A 12,786-nucleotide genomic window follows, 5' to 3' on the forward strand; every position below is an offset into this window, starting at 1 on the left:
ATACTCATTATCGATTCATGATGAAATCAGCAATGAATGTGATGCAAAATACTTGATCGTGGTCTTTCTTTGGCATTTCTGGGACATATACCATAGAAGTCTGCCCGGCCCTGTCCTTACGTTCCAACTACTGGAGTTGCTGTTGAAGCCACTCCAGCCTATTTGTCTTATCATATGTGTATAAATGCTAACATTCTGCCTAAGTGCTATACTAACAAATACATCTCCTTAGTTGGTCTAACAAATCATCAAAGGTATCTCTGTATATAGACAATCATCCACCCAGCTGTTAATGTCTGTGATCTGTTTGTAACATCACTTAAGTCCAACTTCTTTTTGTATGCCTTGTAGCACTATAGAAATGATAAATAGTAGTAGTAGTATTCCAACCATCTTGAAACGTTTACTCTTAGAAAATATTTTTCATCATTTATAACATATCTTTAAAACGCTTTACAGCTTCACAGTTTGTATCCATTGCATATCCTCCATACAAAGTTACATAAAGTGCAGTGCACGGACGCCTCCACCTACATACAGACCACAGACATTAACAGCTGGGTGGATGATTGTCTTATATACTGTAAATACATGCATATCTTACATTATGTGTATCAACTAACTGACTACATTAACAAGTTCTCCATACTATGCGAATCTCAGTCAGGCTTCAGACCTCAACACAGCACTGAAACAATGCTGATTACATTAGTGGCTAACCTCAAAAATGAAATCACAGATTAAAAAAACATTCTTCTGTTGCAATTCGACATGTCAAGTGACTTTGACATGGTCGATCCTCAAAAGAATACTTGGCAAAATAGGCATCGGAAGAAAAGTGCATGAATGGCTCCTAGGCTTCCTGACTACCAGATCCTATCAAGTGAAGACAAATCCCTCTCTCTTCCCTCCATGGAAAGCGAAATGCAGGTTCCCCTAGGGCTCACCGTGCTCACCAATGTTATTCAACTTGATGATGGCCTCTCTGTACTGAACACTATCCAAACAAGGCTTTAACCCCTTTATATACGCCGATAATGTGTCAATCTATATCCCTTTCAAAAAGAATCTGCATGAAATCGCGACCAGGATTGCGAAAGGCATAAACCCAATGGAATCCTGGGCGTCAACGATTAAGCTTAACAAAGAAAAAATGCATTGCCTGATACATCGCCGCACAACACTATCACTTCCCAAACACCAATGCCATGGGCACATCTCTTCCAATATCTGACAATCCAAAAATCCTAGGCGTCACCATAGACCACAACCTATATTTTGATAAATCCCAAACACTATGAAGAAAATGTTCCAAACCATGTGAAAACTGAAACGCATAAAAAAACTACTTTCCAAGAGATGTATTCCGCACACTAGTCCAATCCATGGTCCTTGCCCATGCTGATTACTGCAACGGACTTTATGCCAGATGCAGGAAACAATAAGAAACTGGAAACAGCACAAAACACAGCTGCAAGACGGATGCTCGGTATGAATCGATTCAAAACCGCAAGACCGTTGCTCCAAAACCTTCACTAGCTACCTATCAAAGCACGAATATACTTCAAGATATGCTCTGGCCTATAGAATAATCTTCGGTCTTGCACCCACATTCATGTCAAACCTTATAGACCTACCCATACGCAACACTACCGAGAGTGTAAGAACCTACCTCACCCTACAGTTTCCCAGATGTCAAGGCCTAAAATACAAATCTTCATACTCATCCAGCTTCACATACATTTGCCCCAAGATATGGAACACAATACCGAAAGCTCTGATACACAAGAATGACTAAATAAAAATTTGAAAACACCTGAAAGCACACTTCTTCAGAAAATTCTTCTTTGACAAGCCCACATAATTCAACATGAACCCTAACTAACACACCAAGAAGTTCGACCAATGACTGAAACCGAATAAGGCACGTATCATCTTCAAACATCAATGTAACATGTGTAACAGAAGCAAACTGTAAACCACATTGAACTGACAACTTGATTGGAAATTGTGGGCTACAAATGCATAAATAAATAAATTCCGACAGGATTCCTGCAGCTGACCAAGAAACTTCCTCTGCTGTGTCCCGCCTCTCTCTTTTACTGCTTCCTATTTCGGCTTGGGCAGAATATGGCAGAAGGAAGGCTTCGGAGTCCATTGCAGGCAGCCTGTAGGAATCGCTGCCGTTGCTAAGGGAGAGAGGGAGGGAGCCTTAGGACCATGGGAGCCTCCTCAGCCGAGCCCAGCTTACTTCCCATAGACCAGGAAGACTGGACAACGGGAGGGAGGGAGAATTGTTTAACAGGGCAGAGGGAAAGGATGGAGAGATGCTGCATGGGGGTGTGGCAAGCGAGGGAGAAATGTTGGACATGTTCATGGGAGGGAGGGAGAGATGCACGGGGGAGCAAGAGAGGGAGAAATGTTGGACATGGTCAATGGAGGGAGATGATGCAAGGGGAGGCAGAGAGGGAGAAATGTTGGCAGTGGAGGGGAGATAAATAGAGATGCTGCATGGAGCGAGGGAGGGGTGAGTAAGAATTGCTGGACCTGGGCGCAAAGGAGAGAGAGAGAAAATGGTGGACAATGAGAGAGAGGGAGGAGGAGAAGGAGAGATGGACATGGGGGGAGGGGAGAAAAAAAGATGTTGGGCAGAAGGGATTGAGAGAGAGATGCAGGTCACTGGGAGGGAAAGAGAGAGGGAGACATGCTGGAACATGGTGGAGCAGGATAGGGCAGGATGGAAGGGACAGAAATATGCTGTGGTGTGGAGTGGAATGGACAGGAAGATATCAGGCTATGAGGGTGAGGAGTGGAGAAAGAGGGAGCAGATGCTGAACTAGAAGGATGAAGGGAGGAAGAGACTGGGAATGGTGGAGCCATGATGGAGAGGCCGGGGGGGGGGGGGAATGAATGAGTGGAGGATAGTGATTACATAGGGGTAGAAATATTCTGATGGAGAATAGATTAAAGATGAAAGGGAGTGGAAGGCTGGGGAAGGAGTGAGATGAATGGGAAAGTTAGTAGGTGAGAAGAGGAGATGGAAATTTGATAGCTGAAAAGTAAAAAGAAGGGTGAGAAAGAGAGGGAAATTTGAGTGGACGGAGGCAGAAAAGAAAAAAAAGAGAGAAGAGCAAAAAAGGAAAGATCAATATGTCAAAGAAGGTGTAGAAAGGAGAAAAGGCAAATGGACAGCAGCCTTTTGAAAGAGAATTAGCAGATGACACAGGAAAGCAGAAAAGGAAAACTGGAACCCACATGATGGAAAAATAAAATGTTAACACAACAAAAAAAAGCATTTTTATTTTGAATTTATTAAATGAATATGTTAGCTTTGGGAAATGCACATAGCAGATGTCTTTGTATAGTGTTCACTAGAAAAGGAAATGCATTTCTCCTTTTTCTTTCTTCAGTGTTGCAGTACATGCTGAATCTTGGAGTTCCCAGTTCAATTTATGACTACGTATTTTTATTTCTAATTTGTGATCCCTTGTTTTGTATTTTGATGAGGGTCTGTTCGTGTGATAGTACTGGCAGGTGGGGTGATTGGAGAGGAGGAAAGGAGATCAGGGGGAGGCCGTTCTTTATTTTCTGACCTGGGCCCCTCATGTCTAACTCCAGCCCTATTCCTTGCGGTAGCTGGTGAGGATCCCAAAGGTGGCTGGAACTCCCTTCTACCAAGCTCTGCATCCTTGAGCCACCGACAACAAAGCACGCATGGAGTGCCTGCGTCAGTGCCTCAGGGACGTTGCTGCTGCCTGCCAAACTTGGTAGAAGGGAGTTCTGGCCACCTTTGGGGAAAATATTAATCTGACAGACATTGGGGATCCTTAATAGCTAAAATATTTATAGTTCGAGTTGGAAGGTGTTGGGGGAAGAGTGGACAGTGAGGGGAGGGAGGAGGCAGTGAAAAATTTGGTGCCCACCTGCCTTGAGCTCGGGCCAACCCATAATTGGCTGTCTGGCTACGCCACTGATTCCGGGTCCCAACCGGATAAGTTTCTGGTTTTGATTTTTACAACATTTTGACACAGTGTAACATGCACAAGATTTTGCTTTTGAGTTATTTATCTATTTAATTGTGCAATGATTGATTGAAAATAAGACTGAGACTGTTTATTTATTTGTGACATTTATATCCCACATTATCCCAAACAAGTTTTAGTTCAATGTGGCTTACAATAAACAAAATATGCATTATTCTTTGTTATGTATCCTAAGAAAGTAATTTGTTGTGAGAATCCAATTTTACAATACAATATCATAAACATACTGGGATAACATTTAGAAAATCTATTATGAATGAGAAATTGTACATGAAGCAAAGAGAAAGTTAATGGTAAATAGAGTAATAACCCATTCTATCTGCCCTGGGCCTCATCGTGTCTAGCACCAGCCCTGGTTGCTATATGCAGGTTAAACCCTTCCATGTCATTTTTGAAGTGTGAAAATCATTTACATTTTGCTTTGATTACAACCTTTTGCCATACAGGGATCCTTTATGTTTATGACCACTTCCACCAGGAGGGTATTCCAGGCATCCACCACCCTTTGTGTGGAAAAGTATTTCCTGATGCTCCTTTTTTTAAGTTTACCTCCCTGCAGCTTCATTTCATGTACTACAGCTTCCCCATCTTCGGAAAAGGCTTGTTTATTCATTCACATATCTTTAAAGTATTTAAACATTTTTGTGTCATATATCCCCTGCCCCTTCCTCTGCTCTAGGGTGTACACATTCAGATCTTCATACCAGGGCTGCCGAGGGGGGGGGGGGGCAAAATTCCCTGGGCCCGGGCCTCCAAGGGGGGCCCAGCACCAGGGTCTCTCTCTCTCTCTCCTGCTTCTGACGGGACCTGAGTGATCGCGTCCCGATAGGAGCAGGAAAAAGAAAACTCCAGAGCCAGGCCCCCCCTTGCATTGCCTGCCTAGCAGCTGTTGGGCCCTCAGGCCACGCATGCTCAGTTTTGAGACCGAGCACGCACGACCTGAGGAAAGCAGGGGCAGGCAATGCTGAGCAGAGGAAGGAGCCACGCTGCCTGCAGCTGGCAGGGCCAGCCAAGGTACTTCGGGCTGGGGGGGGGGGCGGCGGTGATCCTGAGGTGGGCGGAGGCCCTGCCCCGGGCCCAGCTTACTCTCTCAGCGGCCCTGCTTCATACATCGTCTGGTGCAGATCCCCATACTGTGTTTGTCACTTTCTTCTGAACTACTTCAAATCTTACTGAGATACAGTCTCCAAAACTGAGGCCTTACCGTGTCTTATACAGGAGCATTATCACTACCTCCTTTCTGCTAGTTACGCCTCTCTCTATGCCAGAACTGCCAAGGGGTCCCGATTTTTGAGAGGGAGATTTTAGTACACACACCCCAGACTCATCCCACTCTGCCTTGGCCCTGCCTACTGTACCTCATGGCGCCACCCCTTGACATACCTCAATCCCAAGGCTACTGCAGAAAATATTTTATTTACACCAGTGACAGCAAGGATGGGTAAGGGGGAGTGTTTAGTTCACTCTATTATACCCCCTATCCAGCATCTATTCCCCTTTCTATTTGACTAGCCAAATATCTTTTTCAATTAGCTTTCAGAGGCCAAAACCTCCTTCTTCAGGTCAGGTCACGATAATATACTGCTGTTAAGGTATCTTCTCCTGACCTTTGCAAGGAAGTATTGGTCTCTGAAGGCTAATCAAAAATGTATTAAAATCAGTCCAATATCAAGGTATCACCTTATTTTCTATTTTGTGTTTTTTATTAACCATTATTAACACAGCTACCACATTACTTTATCCTAAATTAATAATAATATTATTTTCCCTACCTTTGTTGTCTGGCCATTTATTTTTTCCAATTGTATTGATCTCATTCTCTTGTTTCTACTTTCCTTCAACTTCTCTTAACTCTCTTGCCAGGGTGTACCCATTTGTCATGTTTCTCCCTCCTGTTTCTTTTAGTTTTCTTCAATTTATTTTTCTGCCTCTCTGTCCAGATTTAATTCATTCTTACTATTCAGTCTTTAATTTCCCTCTTTTTACTTCATCTACCTATAACTTTTCATCTTGTTCTCCCCTATGCCCCTTCTTCTTATTCTCCAGTCTGTCGCTAACTTTATTCTCTCCCCCTTTCCATTCAGCATCTCCCCTCTTTTTCTCCCTACCCTTCCATCCAGCGTCATCTCTCTTTCTCTTTCCATCTTTCCAGTGTCTCCCCCTCTTTCTCTCTGCATCCTTTCATCCAGCATCTCCCCTCTTTCTGCCCCCATCCTTCCAGCATCTCCCCTCTTTCTGCCCCCATCCTTCCAGCATATTCCCTCTTTCCCTCCTTCCATCCAGCACATTCCCTCTTTCTCTCTTGATCCTTCTACCTAGCATCTTCTCTCTCTCCAGCCCTTTTCCATCTACTATGTCCCCTTTTACTCTCCCCATCTTGTTTCCACTCATCATCTCTCTCTCTTTCCATCCCTCCAGCATCCCCACTTTTCTATGAAATATTTTTCCTCCCCTCTCATCATTTAGCATCTCCTGCTTCTCTCTCCATGCACCTCCTTCCCTTCTGTTCGCCTTCTCCTTGGTATCTTCTGTTTCTTGCCGCCACTGCAGCTTCTCCTGATGAGCAGCAGTGGCGGCGGCGGCGGCAAAACAACAGAAAGCAAGTATGGAGCCGCAGCCTTCAGGCATGCACTATCGACTCTGTCGAACCTCTGCCCTGGAAAGGGAAGTTGACATCAGTGGGGGCACAGGCCTGGCAAAGCCGACAGTGTGTGCCTGAAGGCTGCGGCTCCATGCTTCTTTTCTGTTTTGCCACCGCTGCTGCTTATCGGGAAAAGAAGCAGTGTGTGGTGACAGTTTATCTCAGCGCCAGCGGGAGAACTTCCCGCTTTGGCGTGAGTGCGGGAGTCTCCCGCTCAATGCAGGAGACTTGGCAGGTCTGCTATGCAGCCTCACATATTTTTGCTACCTTGAGCTCCTCAGACACCATCACCCCATGGTCTCTCTCACCGCCTATCATTTACAGCTCCTTTGGATATTTGCTTCCTTTTCATCAATACCTTTGCTCCTTCCCCCACTTCTTTGCTCTTTCCAGCCTCTTCCATTTTAATGCTGTGACTAGCAGTAAATTCAAAATTTGTATCCTCACCGTTTTCTACTTTAAAAAAAGAAATAAAACAAAACAAAAAGATGATACCCTTTTTATTGTACTAACAATACATTTTTTGTCTAGCTTTCAAAGGCAACACCTTCTTCAAGTTGAACATTAGTCAAAAATGTATTAGGTTCAATAAAAAATGGTATCATGTTATCTTTTTTTATTTCTATTTATTATATTTTAAACGGGCTAACACAGCAACCACACTTTTTTTTTAACTTTGAGAGGCAATTGCCCCCTCATATTTAAAGGGCATAATAGACTGGTACAGGCCAGGCAGGGAGACTAGATCTAGCCAAGGCAGTTTAAGTATCCCTACTATACATAATGTATCCCAAACTAGAGGGAAAGTCTTTTCTGTTGTGGCAGTCTTGGACATTAATTAGGCAGAAGGCCAATTACCTTGTCTTTAAAAAGTTGAAAAGCTTTTTTTTTTTTCCTTAATTCACAGTGCTGTTACAGCTGGGTTGTGGAATGTTCTTCAGCCCTTTAGAAATGGGATACAACTGCTGCCCTTATAATGGAAATTAAGCTGATTAATTGAGTAATGGCAGGGTGCTTGCCTTAGTTATTATGATGAGGCTTCCTATTTTTGACCTTAAGTGTCCTGTTGATTTCTGTAAGGCAAATGCCTGGTGCTTAAATGCCATTATCTTTGGCCTGATGCTTCTGACTAATTTGGAGGTTTTAAATTACCTGTTTTAAAAGCTGAATTACATGAGTTTTCTGGATTTATTTTGTGCATTGGAAATAATACTAAATAAACACTATACACATCTGCTCCAGCAGATCCTCACTCCCTTCCCCCCCCCCCCCAAAGGAACTGTGGCCAATTTAGTATCAGAAAGGAGAGAGAAAGGGAAAGCAATTTACATAGTATATACAGGTACTTATTTGTACCTGGGGCAATGGAGGGTTAAGTGACTTGCCCAGAATCACAAGGAGCTGCAGTGAGAATTGAACCCAGTTCCCCAGGATCAAATTGCACTGCACTAACCACTAGGCTACTCCTCAGTTCCAGATAGCCAGTAGGATGATCTATGATGGCATTGGACAGCCAAAATTTCAAGTCTAGTGGCGGAAGGATTTGAGGAGAAGGGGAAGAAAACTAAGCCAGGGTGAAAAGTCTTGGCAGTGTGGCAACAACAAGAAGCTTCTCCCTTTACCTCACCTTCCCAATAGTGTAAGCCCAGGTCTCCCCTTGCCTCTCTCCTTGCACAGTGCATATTTCTTTTGAGGGCATCCCCAAATTGCAACTCCCAACTTCATATAGTTTCCTTCTCTTCTCTGCCTCCCCACACGTGGCTGTTCCCCAATTTCTCGCCTACACATTGCTCTGTAGGGGTGGGGCCTTCTGAATCTATCCTGGAAACCCACCACTCTTTTGGATTTTTAGGATGACCAAAACGAATGTGCATGGAATCAGCCTGCATACATTGCCTCTCCAATGTAGACAGTTATTTCATGAATATTCATTAGGGATATCCTGAAAACCTGACTGGCTGTGGGGGGGGGGGGGGGTGACCAGGACAGATCTGGGAAGACCTGATCTAGGGAATAACATGCAGTTTAAACCACAGAACAGGTGCTAGAGGCAGCAGGAGCAAATTTCAGGCACTGGGCTTTTAGATATCTCAATCCACATTGGTCTCGTTGAAAGTCTGAGCACATTTTACACCATATATTTAAGCTCTTAAAGGCATGATATGAGTTGTTAGTGGTTGAAAGTTGACAGCTAGTCGGATATCACTCCTTATCGAAATCCATTTAAATATCAGCATATAACTTAGTTGGATTTTTCAGGAGCAAGTGATTTCATTTGAAAGCCATTTCCATGGGCATCACTCTCCTTAAAGGCAGCTAGAGGTCCACCCTCTTTCCTGGTGCATGTGCATTGATTTGCATTAAAAAGAGATGTTCCTCAGGAGAGGAACACTTAAGTCTGAGGAAGGAAAACAGCTCATCTTCATGGGCTCTTTTCCCCCCTCAGCCACCTGCACACTGCATGGATGCTTCTAATGTGGCTGTTTTGCATTTGCTCATTTTCAAAGGGAAATAGCGTGGGTTGCTCTCTGAGAATCATTGCAGTGTACACAAGCGATGGAAAACCAATATTGGAAATGCCAGTGCTCATGCTGGCAATCTGATGTCTAAATAATGATAATGTTTATTTTACTTTTTAATGCACATTTCAGTGTTCTCTGTTTGTTAGTTCATTCCATTCAGTTCTGTAGAAAAAGGCCCTTAAAAACTGATATACCCATCACCACATGATTCATTACACCAAGCCACAATAATTAAGAAATATTATTGCTTTTACTTCTAATGAAGCTGGTCACTAATGTGCAGTGACTGACACTAAGGGGGGGCATTTACTAAAGGGTAGGTAATGCTAAAAGCCCATATCCAAGAAATGTCATGAGACAGAGTCAGCTCTACTGCAACTTCTGTTCTCTAGTCTTCTGATTGAAGAACTGTCCAAAATAGCTTTTGAGCAGAGCACAAGTGTCATGAATTGGTTTGTTCTCAACACCCCATGTACAAAAAAGGCAGTCGCCAGCCAGTTGATGTTTAGTTCTCAGACAAAGATCGGTTACCACCCATGGAGGTTTCCACCCTGATCTTATGCTCCCACTGCTTCAGAGCTCAGATGCACTCTTCAGAATTCGTGATACTCTCTTGCTTAATAAGGAGTGTTTATTTTCTACTCTTGTTTCAGTAATTAACTGTACAAAATGATGGGGCTGGCCAAATACTAACTCCACAGTAACCACCCAAGCCTTTCTTCTCAATTCCTTAGCTTTCAAGGCAATACCTTAGATCTGTTCAGGTCCTCTCGCAGCTCTTCCCCACTTCCTGCTTGTCAATAGGGAAGGAAGTGCTCCTGAAGTTTGGGACTATAGGTTTCAGTAGTCTCTTTATTTGCTGTCCATTCCCTTTTGTCACCACCTTTGGGAATAGGTCCTATAGTTCAACTCACCTTTTTCCTACAATTCCCAGGGTTCTTTGCTTCCTTGTAGTGATTTCTCCTAGAATTCTACTCACTCTCACCCCTGGTAGTTTCTTACCTCACCTTTTAGTGCTCCAACTGTAAAAACATATATATATATATATATATATATAAACTTCATCTCATCACCCTACATTCATCCTTCAAAGCACTTTGATCACAGAGAGAAAAAGTCAATGTCAATTTGATTTAGCATATTCATTGATCTAGTTTAAGATGACTTTGTCCAGGAACTGTCATGTCATGACTAATCTAATAAGTTGGGAAAATGAATACGGGGTATGCCCAACAATACAGAACACAGACTAGTGTGTTTCGGCATATAATCCAAGGGAAGGTCCACAATTCAGTTTTTAGAAATCTATCCTCACTCTGATCTTTATAACATTTGTTCATGCCCTCTTCCTCACCAGTTTAATTCAGCTTTGACTTTAGCACAGAAATATAGATCTTCAAAAGAATGGCCCAGCAAGCGTCTCAGTACAATAATACAAGGCTTGCAGTTCTCTATGGGGGAGGGAAGCTATCAACTGAGTTAGTGTTATTTTACAGTTAACCCCAATTATTAGGAACTAGCTCACATTGATCACTTTTCCTGTGTCTTGAAGGCAGCTGCGATGGTCAGGGATCCTGATTTTCAAAGCATGCTTTCCTTCCATTCACAGCAAGTTTTCCTTGGATGCAGATAATCACAACAGAATTTATATGAAGTCTTGGAGTATTAGATAGCCCCCCCCCCCCCCCCCACCACCCAAAGTCTTCAAAACCTTCACATTCAAAGGCTGAAGGCATACAGGACCACTGCCAAGCTTTTAATGGCCCGTAAGTGTTATCAAGTGTGAAAAATATCTTTTGAGTATTCAGAAGTTTGATTGATGAAGACACAAGGGACTCTTTGAGATTTCTGTGCCTAGTAGCACAGGAGCCAACTTTTCAAAATGATTGACAACCCAATGAATATTACCCCTCCCTAGACGTAGTCAACAAGTTTGCTCAAGCTGCTATGGTCAAGGGAGCTCCTGGAAAGATAGGGTGTAACTGCAGAATACAGTAGTGTTCCCAAAATAACTTGTTTTACCACGTATTTCAAGAGAGAAAGCAGTGCCAATCAGCAATTACTTCACAATACCCTGTACGCTCTGCAAACATTAAAACTGAATTAGAGAAAAGAAGATCTCTCTCGCGTGAGGTCTTGACACATTTATAAGCATAGTCATGTTTGAGAAATCCTCTTATGCACATTTCAGACAGTTGTTCTTTAGATTCAATGGACCATGGAAAATAATCATCTCAGTTTTGGAAACTGTCCCACTGGAACAGTTTCCATCAGATGCTGTGGATGACACAGCTGTCAAATCTCAGCAGTGAAGTTTTGTACTTTGCATTTCCCAAGCTAACTAATCTGGAACTCCCCAAACGTACTTTCTTAATCAGAATGGGCAAGAAAAGCCTTTGAATCTCACCAGTTTGTAGTGCAGTTTGCCAATGAAAATCGAATCCATTCAACCCGCGAGAGGATTTGTCCAGATTCTGTTTAATGCCTTTCCAGAGCATCAAAGTAACATCTCCACAAAATTATATGTTCTTGAAAAGGGAAGATTCCTTTTCAACCAGTGTTGATGATTTATTCCTTTAAACTACATTACCAAGGCCAGACGCTGTAGCGTACAATATGTAAAAGTTTAGAGCAGATCAAAACACGAGAGACATCCACAAATCATAAAATCATACACACAAAATCATACCAACAATGGCAATGCATGCATCCAGTCCTGTCACCTGACCACTTCCCTGCCAAATGACACCCAAAACATGATATTCTATGCACAGAAGCCACCGTCTAGATCAGTGTGTATCAACCCAGTCCTTGAGGCACACCTAGTCCCATCAGGTTTTCAGGATATCCACAATAAATATGCATGAGATAGATTTGCATATGCTGCCTCCTTGGTATGTCTCCTTGGTATGTAAATCTATTTCATGCATGTTCATTGTGGATATCCTGAAAACCTGATGGGACTAGTTGTGCCTCAAGGACTGGGTTTGAGAAGCATTGCTCTACATTTATTTAAAATATTTCATCTGCTGCACTTCATATGTAGTGACGTCAAGGAGGTGTACATAATCAAAGAGGGAAAAATAGAAAATATAATAAAATCTTCCTAATAGCCAAAACAAACAGCAAACAATAGGCAAAAAGGTTGGAAGCATCACAGCAACAAAAACTGAGATCTTACCAAACAGAGTCTGAGTAAAGCTTTGTTGCTTCACCAGAAATCACCTTCCATCAGCATCTGTTAATATCTACCCATATTAGAAGGAGGATGATAGCACCTGGGAAGGGAGAAGGGCAGAAAAGTAATGGGAGGAAGGAGGCAAGAGGAGAAGAAGTGCACAGGGGGGAGGGGAGGGAGGAAGAAGGAAAGGAGAGAACAGAGCAAGGTGGAAGAGGATGAGGAGGGAGTATGAACACAATGGGGCAGAATAGGAGGAGGAGTAGAGCAAAATGGACAAGCAGAGAACAACAGCTACAGCATGGGTCAGCAGCAAACCCTGGACTCTAAGAACAGCTTTTCCACTTTGAGAGAGGTGGTGGTGGGGGAGCTCCCACTATCCCTGAAGAAACAAGAAAAGGA

The 12,786-nt window shown here is 43.0% G+C and overlaps 1 protein-coding gene across 1 annotated transcript in view; it reads left to right on the forward strand.

Moving 5' to 3' along the window:
• Nucleotides 1–12,786, forward strand: part of DGKA (diacylglycerol kinase alpha) — a 90,201-nt gene that overhangs the window by 32,518 nt on the left and 44,897 nt on the right. The window lies entirely within an intron of this gene.

The sequence above is a fragment of the Microcaecilia unicolor genome, chromosome 3 (genome assembly GCF_901765095.1).
Source record: "Microcaecilia unicolor chromosome 3, aMicUni1.1, whole genome shotgun sequence".
Lineage (NCBI taxonomy): Eukaryota > Metazoa > Chordata > Amphibia > Gymnophiona > Siphonopidae > Microcaecilia > Microcaecilia unicolor.